This window comes from Terrapene carolina, unplaced genomic scaffold (assembly GCF_002925995.2).
Source record: "Terrapene carolina triunguis isolate 2854851 unplaced genomic scaffold, T_m_triunguis-2.0 Scaffold192, whole genome shotgun sequence".
NCBI classification, from domain to species: Eukaryota; Metazoa; Chordata; order Testudines; family Emydidae; genus Terrapene; species Terrapene triunguis.
In genome coordinates, this window is record NW_020664543.1 from 22686939 (window position 1) to 22698552 (window position 11614).

The window sequence follows — 11614 nt, forward strand, 5'->3', positions numbered from 1 at the left end:
TTTGAATCCCCAAAAGCCGGACATGTCCGGGAAAATCCGGACGTATGGTAACCCTACATAAATAGGCAGTGCATTGGCTAATGTTGGGTGGCCTGGTCCCTGCGGAAAGGGGGATCTGGGAGAGTTTCTTCGGTTCTCGCAGACCAGCTAGTCCCATCAGGCACATATGGTTTCATTTGACATATCAGTTTGAGGTTTTAGGTGCAGAAAGACACAAAACCAGAAGCAAATGCAGAGGTCCTGAAACTCAAGCAGGCCAAAGCCAGCAGGCTTTGCACAGCACTTCCCCTCCCCAGACTGGCAGGAGCTGGGTGTTTTCACTGTGCACTGACACTCCCCTTCTCTTGCTCTCTGGGCCAGCAAGGCTTGAGTGTGCAGTGGAGGCAGCCTGCCCACTCGGTAGCAAGCTTGCCACCTTCATAAGGGCAAGCTCATTGTGTTACGACATTGCCTCTTCACCCCGTGACGCAAACAAAGGTGCGCTGGTCTGTCCCTGGTGCTGATAGCCCTCCCTGTGCAGGGACCCCACCCTGGAGGAATTGAAAGGCTTCCTCAAAGCAGGCAAGGACCCAGCAATGACCTCCTCAGTTGACATCTCCATAGGTCTGCCAGTGACACCAGCCTCACCCAGCCCTTGTAACTGAAGTAAATTCCCTGTAACCCAGTGCTTTGGGGAATGGGGCTGGGATGTGTGGCAACACCCTCACCCCCAGTGCAGACATTACAAGGAAGTTCAGAAAGTCATTCCTCTGTGGAAGATCCCTCACTACATCACACTGAAATAATAATCAACAGCAACCAGCAAACTATTCCTACTTGCTGTGCTGGCTGACGCGCCTCTGCCTAGTATAGCGGTTACACAGGCCACAGGGATAAACCAGAGCTATCCCCACTGCTGGATATTTGTCATCAACCACAGACTCTCGCAGCCTAAATCGAATGTAAATGTTTGCCCGGGACAATTTATTTGCATGTGCTGCACATATGAGTAAGGGAGAGGGGATGAAATAGATTTGGTTTGCCTGAGCTAAGCCACTATGGGGAAAAAATACACCAGCATATTGGGGCTGTGTGAAAGGGAGACCTGCTAGCAGCATGGACAGTCAGAGTGCAGGAGTGCAGTAAAGTCCGCGTGATAGAATGTAGACACTACATAATAAACAGCTATGCTTTGGCAGAGTTCACGAAATCTTCGCTATGAACATGGGCTGCAGAATAAAGGAAGAATGGGCACTGTTTATGGACAAATAATGACTCATTAATGTCAAGTCACAATGGAATTTCCCATTACTGCATTGTCTGAGGCTGTGCCAGAGAAATTTGGCGTGCTTATCACCCTAGCACGCCTGCATCACACCACGCTGAGGGTAGGTCTACAGGGCAATCGGGAGGTGTGACTGCAGCCTGTGCAGACAGACCCGAGCTAGCTTAGGTGTTAGGCATGTTGCTTAATGCACGACTGGCAGGCGTTTGGATACTGACAAGCACAGCATAAGAACCTATTGAGAACAGAATAAATTAGTGCACAGAGTGATTGGATTAGCAGCTGACGAGTCGTGCTCACTCAAGCTGTAGCCTGAAGCCCCTGAAGAGCCAGCCAAAGCACCATCACACTTGAGTGAAGGGATTCTGTGTGGGGACGGGGACTCAAGTTTGGCCAGGGGCAACACTTGCATTATAACTCGAGTTAACTCTGCAGCGCAGCCAAGCCCACAGATCGTAATAACAGTAACAAACAGGCACCTCTCTGGGGCTCAGTGTTGCCCCATCTGGAACACAGAGACACTAGTACTTACGGGAGCTGGGTGACTAGCGCAAAGCAGTCTGCAAAACAGTCACTGCAATGAAAAGTGGAATGTGCTTCCTCTCTGCTTGCTCTCCTTACAAGACTGTTTTCCAAACAGCTTAGCTTACTGGCAGGGAGTTCAGAGAAACAGTGAGGCTTGGTCTACACTTGAAAGTCACATCAGCACAATTACCTTGGCCAGGGGTGTGAAATGACACACCGCTGACTGATGTAGCTATGCCAACAAGACCCCCAGTGTAGACCTAGCTATGTCAATGGAAGAGGGCTTCTGTTGACATAACTAACTGTCCTTTGGGGAGGTGGTGTTCCCAGGCCAACAGAAAAACCCCTTTGATCTGTGTAAGCTGCGTCTACACTACGGGACTAATACCAGCATAGCTACGCAGGAAGGGCCTCTGTAGTGCAGACATACCCAGAATTTTTAAGCAAATATTAGAGAACATTCACAGAGCTTTGGAGCGGGAAGTATTCACCCTCCAAAATCTGATTGGAAGAGTTCCCCACATCCAATCTGAGGATAAGAACAAATCAATGACAGCTGGGTGCCAATCACCACCAACCACCACAGTTCAACGTTTCGATAGCAAGAACTCCCAACAGATAATTTGTCAAAAATCAACAGGCCAAGGACTATTCGCTGCAATTACCTGGCAGATCATTTGAACAACAAACAGTCAGAGAAAAGCCTAACCTGCTTGTGAGCAATTTGCAAAAAGAGAAAGGGACAAACCTCATCAAATCAGTTACTCTGAGGATTATTTTCTCAGCTCTAATATTTACCACCTTTGTAAAGAGCTGCAAGATCATAGAATCATAGAATATTAGGGTTGGAAGAGACCTCAGGAGGTCATCTAGTCAAATCTCCTGATCAAAGCAGGACCAACGCCAACTAAATCATCCCAACCAGGGCTTTGTCAAGCCAGCCCTTAAAAACCTCTAAGGATGGAGGTTTTTGATACCACAACACACCTTTGGAAGCTGACCAATAGTCACTGCAAACATAGGAAAACCATTCCGTTTCAATCATTCCAGCACCCTGAGTGGCATACAAACCAGGTTGGATAATAAAAGAACTGACTCGAAACACTGCCTATAATGGGAATCTGTGGTTTGAAAAATGTAGGTTAACTTTAAAAAAATACATCATTTTCATAACTGCCTCTGCACGGCTTAGTTCCCGACAGGACTGGAGTGCTAATATCAAGAGATATTCCCAGTCTGTCCACATGGTATTTCCGGCCTGGCAGGAAGCACCAAGAATCTCATGAGAGAGCTTGTTCCTGTGAGACTTACAGCCCCACTCTGCAGACCCGAAATGTTCAGATAAAAATCCAAACTCTGAACTTTTTAGGTCTGCCCATCACCAGCTGACGGGTGGCAAGTAGCTCTTTCAAGCCAATAGGATTCTAAGGTGTCATATATTCCTAACTTGTATTCTATGAGACACTTCCAATCATATAGAATGGCTCCTGTGGTTCATTATATATATATAAATATCAAATAATAACAATATCTATTTCCAATTACAGTGGATCAGAGTCCTCAAAACCTTACCCTTTGGATCCCATGCATTGTACTGAAATATTACTGGATTCACTCAAAGCCATTTTCAGCACAGAGAAAAACAGTCTGCAAAGCAGCTATCTGCCCTTTGGAAGTTGCCAGTCCATTTGCATCACATCAAGATTTTGTCCAATATTTGATTGTTATTACCAATGTCTATGAGCTAGCTCTGATGAAAGCTGCCTAATTGACAGCCCTGGAGAGTGATGTTTTCTATTAACTCACATTAAAAGCAGGGCATGGTTTTGCAAATCATAGTGCATGCACAGCAGTAGTGTGCGTAAGTCTGTGCAAGTTAAAGACACTCATGCACCTCAACGCTGAGCTAGCGGGACCACCTCTGCGGGATGTGAAAGGAGTTCAGTCATTGGACTCAATGCTCAGATTAACAGCAAAGAGGGAAGCTGCTAATGGTGATTATGTGATGTGGACACTTGTTCACAAAGAACGGGACTGAAAGCACCAAACATTTATCCCCTACTGACTCTCAAACGGCTACCAGACATGGACAGTGTTCAATTCACCAACCTGGGCTGCAATTGAACTGTCAGTCTAGAGGGAACACGTTGTTTCTTGTCAAAATTCTCTCTTTTTCTTTAGCTGGGTTCCTTGCTGCATCGCCTCCACAGCTCATGTGTCTTTGTAGAGGTTTGCAGACCAACACAGGCCTAGAATCAACCTGAATTATTTCTTGTGAAAGGAATGAACAATGTATTTCAATCCAAGTGATGATACTAAAGCAACACTGGTTTTTTATTTTTAGCACCCTGCACAAATCAAGATGTGTGATTCTTGAAACGATTTGAAAAGCATTGTTTATATCCAGTAGTTCAGACTTCAAGCCTAAGGCAAGAGTTAATGCAAGGGTTATCAGAGAAAGTACACAGCCGTTGGCCCCTGAACTTCCGGCTCAAGCTAAACTCTTAGGTGTTTGTTAAGTGTTTATTTAGAGTCCAATTGGAATCCACTTGGGAGCAATTTGTCCACTTAAAAACTGCTTGCCCCTGTAGTTACACTCTTATCTGGTGCAGATCTCAGCAGCAGCCTTCCCATAGCCACAGGGAGAGAAACAGTGTTTTGGAGTAGTCGAACCTTCTTCAGCTAACTGCTTCCTACAAACACTATTTGCTATTATTACCAGGCACTTATGTAGTGTTGTGAATTTGCATGATGCTTTACAGGAAGCAGAGGAAGCCAAGTTCCCAGCCCCAAAGAGTTTGCGATGTTATTCAACCCCTAACATTTTTTGCACTAGTGTCTTTGAGCTGCTCCGGTAAGAGTTTAAGGAATGAGCCTAAGCCACGAAATACAGGTCTGGGTTTGAAAACCCCACAATTGAGGTGTGTTCTGACCCATGGTTCTGGTTCAGACCCACCTCTAAGACGAAAAGGCCAAGCCCTGAAACTGGATTTATGGAATCAGTACAGCTGCTGCAAAGTGCGCCACTGGCACAGAGGTGTTACAAAAGCCATTGTTATGCACTTTGCTCTCCTTCCCCAGTAGGAGTATTTTACCTGACCAAAACCATGGTTCATCTGGAGTCTCAGGTGAAAGGGCAGATCAATAAGTAGAGTGTTAGAGGCATTGAGAGAACACTGACTTATCAAACACGGCAAAACTAGTAAATTCAGAGTTAAGGTTCCAAGAAACTTGAAAGCACACTATAGTTTTAATTAAAATGCCCAAGACAATAAAGTAGCAAAAAGACAGAAAACTATACATTAAAGTGAGCATCCCAGAAAAACCAAGAATGGAGATTCACAGGTAAGGAACTAAAAACTATCTTAACACTGCTCCTATAGTTTCCCTGAGAAAATCAGAAACTTGAACTACTTCAGCATCCATAACAAACAATTTCATATTAATGGTGACCACAAAATCTAGAAATTCTTACTCTAACTGAATAATCTATTCTCCTGCATGCATAACTGCTTCACTGTGTGACCTGGAGCTATTAATGTGCCTCAAAAAATGTTCCACACTGAACCACTCCGGAAGCTTATTTCATTTTACATTGCAGGTCAATAGAGCAGCTATGGTGACTGATGCTCTACAAACGCAACAGACAAGCTTTCAGTATGAAACCTGAAGCCAAACAAAACTCCTCTGGTATCAGGTTTTGTTACAAATGCAGAACTCATTATCTGCTGAGTATCCTGGGACTTTCAAGAGAGTCTTGGTCCATTTGTGGTTTCACACTAAAACCAGGTGAAAATCAGCAGCTTCTGAGTTTCACCTGGAGGTCTGAGGTCTGTCTGAAATCAGAAGCAGCATGTCTTTGGGGGGGCTAAAAAAAGGCCGAGGAGTTACAAGCACCTGAGTTCTAAGAACTGCTGAGCCACTGACTTGCTCTGTGAACCTGGACGAGTCATCCTGGCATGGAAACATTTTCAGCAAGGTTGGGTTTGACAACATTTTGTTCTTACAAACTTAAATCTGAGGCCTACATTGATGTGGCTTTGCCCCTTTGAAGTATTTCCTGCTCTTAGACCCCGTGGGCCCATTTGCACCAATTTCAGACTGACTCCAGTGGAGTTACTCCTGGTTTACACCAGTGTAACTGAGAGCAGAATCAGGTTCAACAATCAAGAATTAAGAGTGCTGAATATTCTTCTCTTTTCCTAGATAAGAGGGGCCAGGTATTCAGCTGTGGTAAGTGGGTGCTTTTTCATTGACTTCATTGGAGCTGCACCCATGTAGATCAGTGGAACACCTTGCCCTATGCAACATCAATATTCTCAAAAGGGATGCTCTGCCTAGGTTAAAATATCTGACATGGTGCCTGTTAAACTCTGAGGAAAAGACCCCTCTAAATACAGCTGGGTTGAGCAGCTGCATTAAATAAGACGATGATAGCCCCGTCGAAGAGGGAATCAAGGAGGAGCAGCTTGGCCTCACTTATACTATTGTCCCTCAGTAGATAAATCCCGCAATCTGGCTGGGCGGAGGTCCCGCCTGTCTGTGCCGAGATGGCCATTCAATCGCCAGGATTGACTTTTCCCACAGCCAGCTCAGAAAACTCACATCTTTCCCCTTCTTGGTCTTCTGCTTTGTGCAAGAGAAACGGAACACAGTGCAAGCCCTTGGGGAGCATTTATCGATCCCTCCTCCCCTTTCCGATGATTTACAGACCTTGGCTCGGCCACTTGATGTGCCAGACACAGTAACACAGGCTTAACAGATTACAGCTCTTGGGAGGATGGGTTTTGGTTTCCCTCAGAGGCCAGGCTGACTCAGGGCAATGGCTGGCAGATCAGCCTGCTCATCCAACAGAGCAAATCGAGTGTTTGTGCTGCCACAAGGGAGCAAGGCTGAAGAGACTCCATCTCCTGTTACAAGGGGGAATTTGGAGTTTGTTTCATGACGGGATAAGCAACATTCAGTAGCTGTGCTCAGTTGCTGTTTTTCCAGCAAAGGGAAAGTTTCCCCTAAAGCTTCCAGCACTGACTATAGTCTGAAAAAGAGGGCCAGCCACCTGATCTGCTATGGTACCTCCTATACTCTTACCTTCACCGGCCCTACGCTCCAGATAAGGAGGACTATATACCACTCCAACCACCAGCCAAAAGGGGCTGCACAAGAGCAAGGAGAAGTGCTGTCATCCACCCCCACCTCCAGATGGTTTAGGCACTTCTAACCCTGTCAAAAGACCAGAACGGGGACCCAGGTCGTTGTGAGGGCTTTAGTTGCTTGGGCTGACCCAAATACCCCCTTTTATTTTAATTTAAATCATAAAATGTTTTCCAAAATATGAGAAACCTCCAAAGGGAATAAAGTCTCCTAGATTGATTAATGGTTTGTTGTGCGAATAAAAGTTAATGTCAGGGTCTGGTGATCAAAAATGGGCTTCTGGCCTTCATACAGATGTTCTCTAATCAGCAATGAGGTTCTCTAATCAATTTGAGCTGGTCATTCACCGCTGCTGAATGCATCACTCCCTTGCAGCAGAAAATGCACTGCTTTACGGGTTAGATCTTGCACCCATTGAAGTCAGTGGGGGTTTTGCCACTGACTTCAATGACTGCAAGATCAGGTCCTAAGACAGGAAGAAGAGTGTCTTCAATGGGACAGGGACTTCTCCTTTGCCAGAGAGGGAATAAGAAATGTTCAGCATCTCAGACTCTGCCCCGTCAAAACACCAGGAACAAATCTGGCACCACAGTAATTCCCAGGCATCTCAAGATGTTAGTATTCCTAGAAGAAACTCCATTTCTCTCTGTATTGTCAATACTGTTTATCACTGAGGAATCTCTAGTAATGTAAGAGACAGTAAAACATCTTGGCACCAGAGTACAGCATACGGCAGCATAGCAAGGAGCTGTTTCAGATTATGCTAGCCAGATCTTGGATTTTACTAGCAAACCACTCTATTGATCCAGATGTGTATTAAGAAAATGGCATTCCAGTAAGCCCAGGAATAAATATTACCACATCTCCTTGCCATTACCTTGATGAAATGTGTTAGGCTGGTGAGAAATGATACCTCATTCAATCAACTAGGCAGTGCCTAGATAGCATGGTGATTGGCACTGTGTAAACATCTAGCGCAGACAGAGACACACACAAGGGAGGGTAGTTGTGTTGTAATAACAATGACAAGCCGAACGCTGACGTATTTAGGTACATATAAAATGATGGGGTCTAAATTAGCTGTTACCACTCAAGAAAGAGATCTTGGAGTCGTCCTGGATAGTTCTCTGAAAACATCCACTCAATGTGCAGTGGAGGTCAAAAAAGCGAACAGAATGTTGGGAATCATTAAGAAAGGAATAGAAAATAAGTCAGAAAATATCAGAATGCTTCTATATAAATCCATGGTACGCCCACATCTTGAATACTGTGTGCAGATCTGGTCGCCCCATCTCAAAAAAGATATATTGGAATTGGAACGAGTACAGAAAAGGGCAACAAAAACAATTAGGGGTATGGAACGGCCAAAGGCACCAACTCTGTGGGTGCTCCAGGGCTGGAGCACTCACGGGGAAAAATTGGTGGGTGCAGCCAAGCTCCCCGCCCCAGCTCACCTCTGCCTCCTCTCCTGAGCGCGCGGCATCCCCGCTTCTCCCCCTTGCTCCCTGCGCTTGCCACCGTGAAACAGCTGTTTCTTAGTTCCTTGGACCACATCAGGAAAGTGACCCCTATGCAGATCGCACACACCCCTCAGCAAGGAGCAGCTAGCTCCTCATTCTGAAATGCCACCCTTACACTACTGAACGGAAACACATTTGCCCATTGTTTTCTGCATAGGGGCACTGCAATAGAGTTAATTCGTGTATGCCATCCCTGCAGGAGCCCTGCAACCTTCTCCGCTCTTGCTTCTCAGTAAAACAAGACCATTCCCATCACTCTACCCCCCTCCGTCCTATCACCCCACACACCTCCAGCAGACTGGCAGCCTCATCCATTGTGAATGGTAAAATTCTGTCCCCCCAGACTAATTGGTGCAGCTTCATGTAGTGTAGCAGATCAGCCTGTAAATCTGGGAGTCTGGACTCCTGGGTTCTAGTCCTGGCTCTGCTACTTACTAGCAAAGCCATCCCACTTCTGTGCCTTGGTTTCCCCCTTCCATGACATGGGTGTGATATTTCTGTACCATACCTCATGGGACTATTATGAAGCTTTTTTGATATTTGTAAAGAATGCTGAGCTCTTCAGATCAAAGTGGCACACAGGATTATATTTAGAGACAAACAAGCAGATGGTTTCCTATCAGTCAAAACTGTCTCTTTTTGCAAGAAGAAAATTGAGGCAACAACGGAAAATGTTCTGTTTTCTCACAACCCCCTGAAAAAGGTAACATCGGAGTCAAACTGGGCTGGGTGAACATTCAAAACTAACTGGGATTGGGAAAGCCTTAATTTGAATGGATTTGTAGTTCTGCATCAAAGTTTTCCAAAACTGAGATAATTTTGTAAAAATGTGTTGCTTTGTCACCTATTTGAAAATATTTATTAACTGCAGACCCAGCGATCTATCAGGTAAAGCATTATGGACTCGTTAAACAGCCTTGAGTGTTGATTATAGCAAATCATCCAAAGTAAATCAATACCCCATTGAAGGTGCGGGCAGAACAGCAGCACTTTCACTAGCAGCTCTGTCGCTATGAAGCTACCCCTCCACTGCATGTACCCAGTGAGGGGTTGTGCTGCAGCCAGAAGTGATCCCCCTGCTTACGGTCACAAGACAGAAGAGTTACATCTGAAATCTGCTACAGGAAGGAGCGAACTTCCCAGGCAATGTACCATGCAACCAGCTTTGCTGCCAGTAGTGTTAACAAGGCTGGCCAGAGAAAGCTAGACACCCCCCCCACCCCGTCTGGAATAGTGGGGGCTACATGCAAAGGGCCTGTGATCTACCCTTCTTTGCTTCCTTTCTTCTTTCCTGTTGTTTGCTCTGCTCACAAAGCCATTAACCCTGGATCCCTCATGTCAGGCCCGGGCTGTGCTTTCAAAACATCGAACAGGTGTGAAGAGCTTGTTACAGTTGTATTTGTTCAGCTATATTCCTGCCCCTTAAGGACTGTTGACATAGTGCTCCTTTGTGACCAGAGGCTAGCTAAACCCACAATCAACACTGCAGAGGTATGTCCAGGGATTTTATCAATAAGATCTAAGAAAGGAGGAAAACTGCAGCTTATATGACTGACACCTCGCTCAGTGTTATCACTGACTTGGACATGAAAGTGTTTGAAGGTGTCAGGACAAGCTATTTTCTCTCCCTAGTCCCCACAGCTGTTTTGATGTTTCATGTCTGTTCAGTACACCCATAACAGAGGCGAAAACAAGCAGGCATTACACAAAATAAAAGAGCGATCGTAGCTTTGGGGTTTTGTCTCCTGCAAGTCCCCCGTGCATTTTATGCTGGAGATTGGGTTTATCAAGAGTAGACAAGTTTAGCCAGTGTAATCAGACCAAAGCTACTATTCTCTGCAACAGATGCTCCCTCCGGGCAAAATCTTGGACTGCTGTCTCAGCTTGATCAGGTCTAGATGGGGAATTTCAGGGAAGGTAACTTACAAGGTTGAGGAGTCAATGGATAATTCCTTTGCAGAAGATAATTCCTTTGTTGTCTCACTGGTATGCATGGGAGCTACGTGTACTGTTCAGTGATGCAGAAAACCAAGGCCCTGACCACTTGTGAACATTAAAGATCAGATAACATCTTCCACAGAATCAAGGTTAACCCAACTGTCCTGCATAAATCCCGGTGGGCTATTGTATTTTGTCTCCCAAAATTCCTCTGCAATTGCCACTGGATATTATTTTTCACTTCCTGTCCCAAACTGCTGAGCAGTGACACTTTGCACTGTCTAAAAGCTCTTATGTTTCACCCCAGAAGTGGCTTCAGTCCAGTGATGAATGAAGTACTATTATTTATATTGCAGTAATGCCTATCTATCTTAGGTACTTCTGTGCCCTCCATTACCATAGTATCTGTGCCCCTCATAATGTATTTGTCCTCACAACACTTCTTTGAGCGAGGACAGTGCTATTATCCCCATTTCACAGGCAGGGAAGTGGAGGCACAGAGAAACTAAGCGATTTGCCAAGGTCACACAGGAAGTCTGATGGAACAGGGAACTGAATGTGGGTCTCTCACGTTCCAAGCTAGTGCCTGAACCACTGAAGTACCCTTTCTCCTAGGAGCCACAGTCATGGACCAGGATTCTGTTGTGCTGGACTCTGTACAAAAACATATATAAAAAGGTCACCCTTGCCCCCAAAAGCTTACAATCCAAGTATAAGACAAGAGATGGATACAGACGGTCAGGGGAAGCACAAGGGAATAGTGAGGAGATACTGGTCAGGAGGGCAGGCAGCGGATGCCAGCAACGGCTCCCCCTGAACTAGCATTGAAAGCCATTTAGCTGCCAGTGTAGATGGTCTTTTCAACTCTGTTACAGAATGTGCGACTGAGACTTGTTGGGATGAGCCATCTGTCCCCACTTCTGTAACAGCTTTGCCATGTCTAAGGAACTGACCTCTTGGGACCACTAAGGACCCAGTCCTGCGAGGGGTGGGGCATTGACCCTGCGCTCAGCTCTTCAGAGCATCAGACTCTAAACCTTGGGGAAACCATCTCCAGCACTAGGCCAGGGGAGCCAAAGATGACTCATGGCCAGTAGGCACTCTCAGCAATGGGTCATTGTTCTAGTGTAGACTGACCCAAACCAAGGGACACCCACTGAAATATACTGATGCTTTTGCAACCTCAGCACCTTTCTGAAGGCTTCCAAAAAGAGAG

General features: G+C 45.6%; 1 protein-coding gene across 1 annotated transcript in view; it reads right to left on the minus strand.

Moving 5' to 3' along the window:
* The window catches only part of NTN1 (netrin 1), a 214637-nt gene that overhangs the window by 118612 nt on the left and 84411 nt on the right, over nt 1–11614 (minus strand). The window lies entirely within an intron of this gene.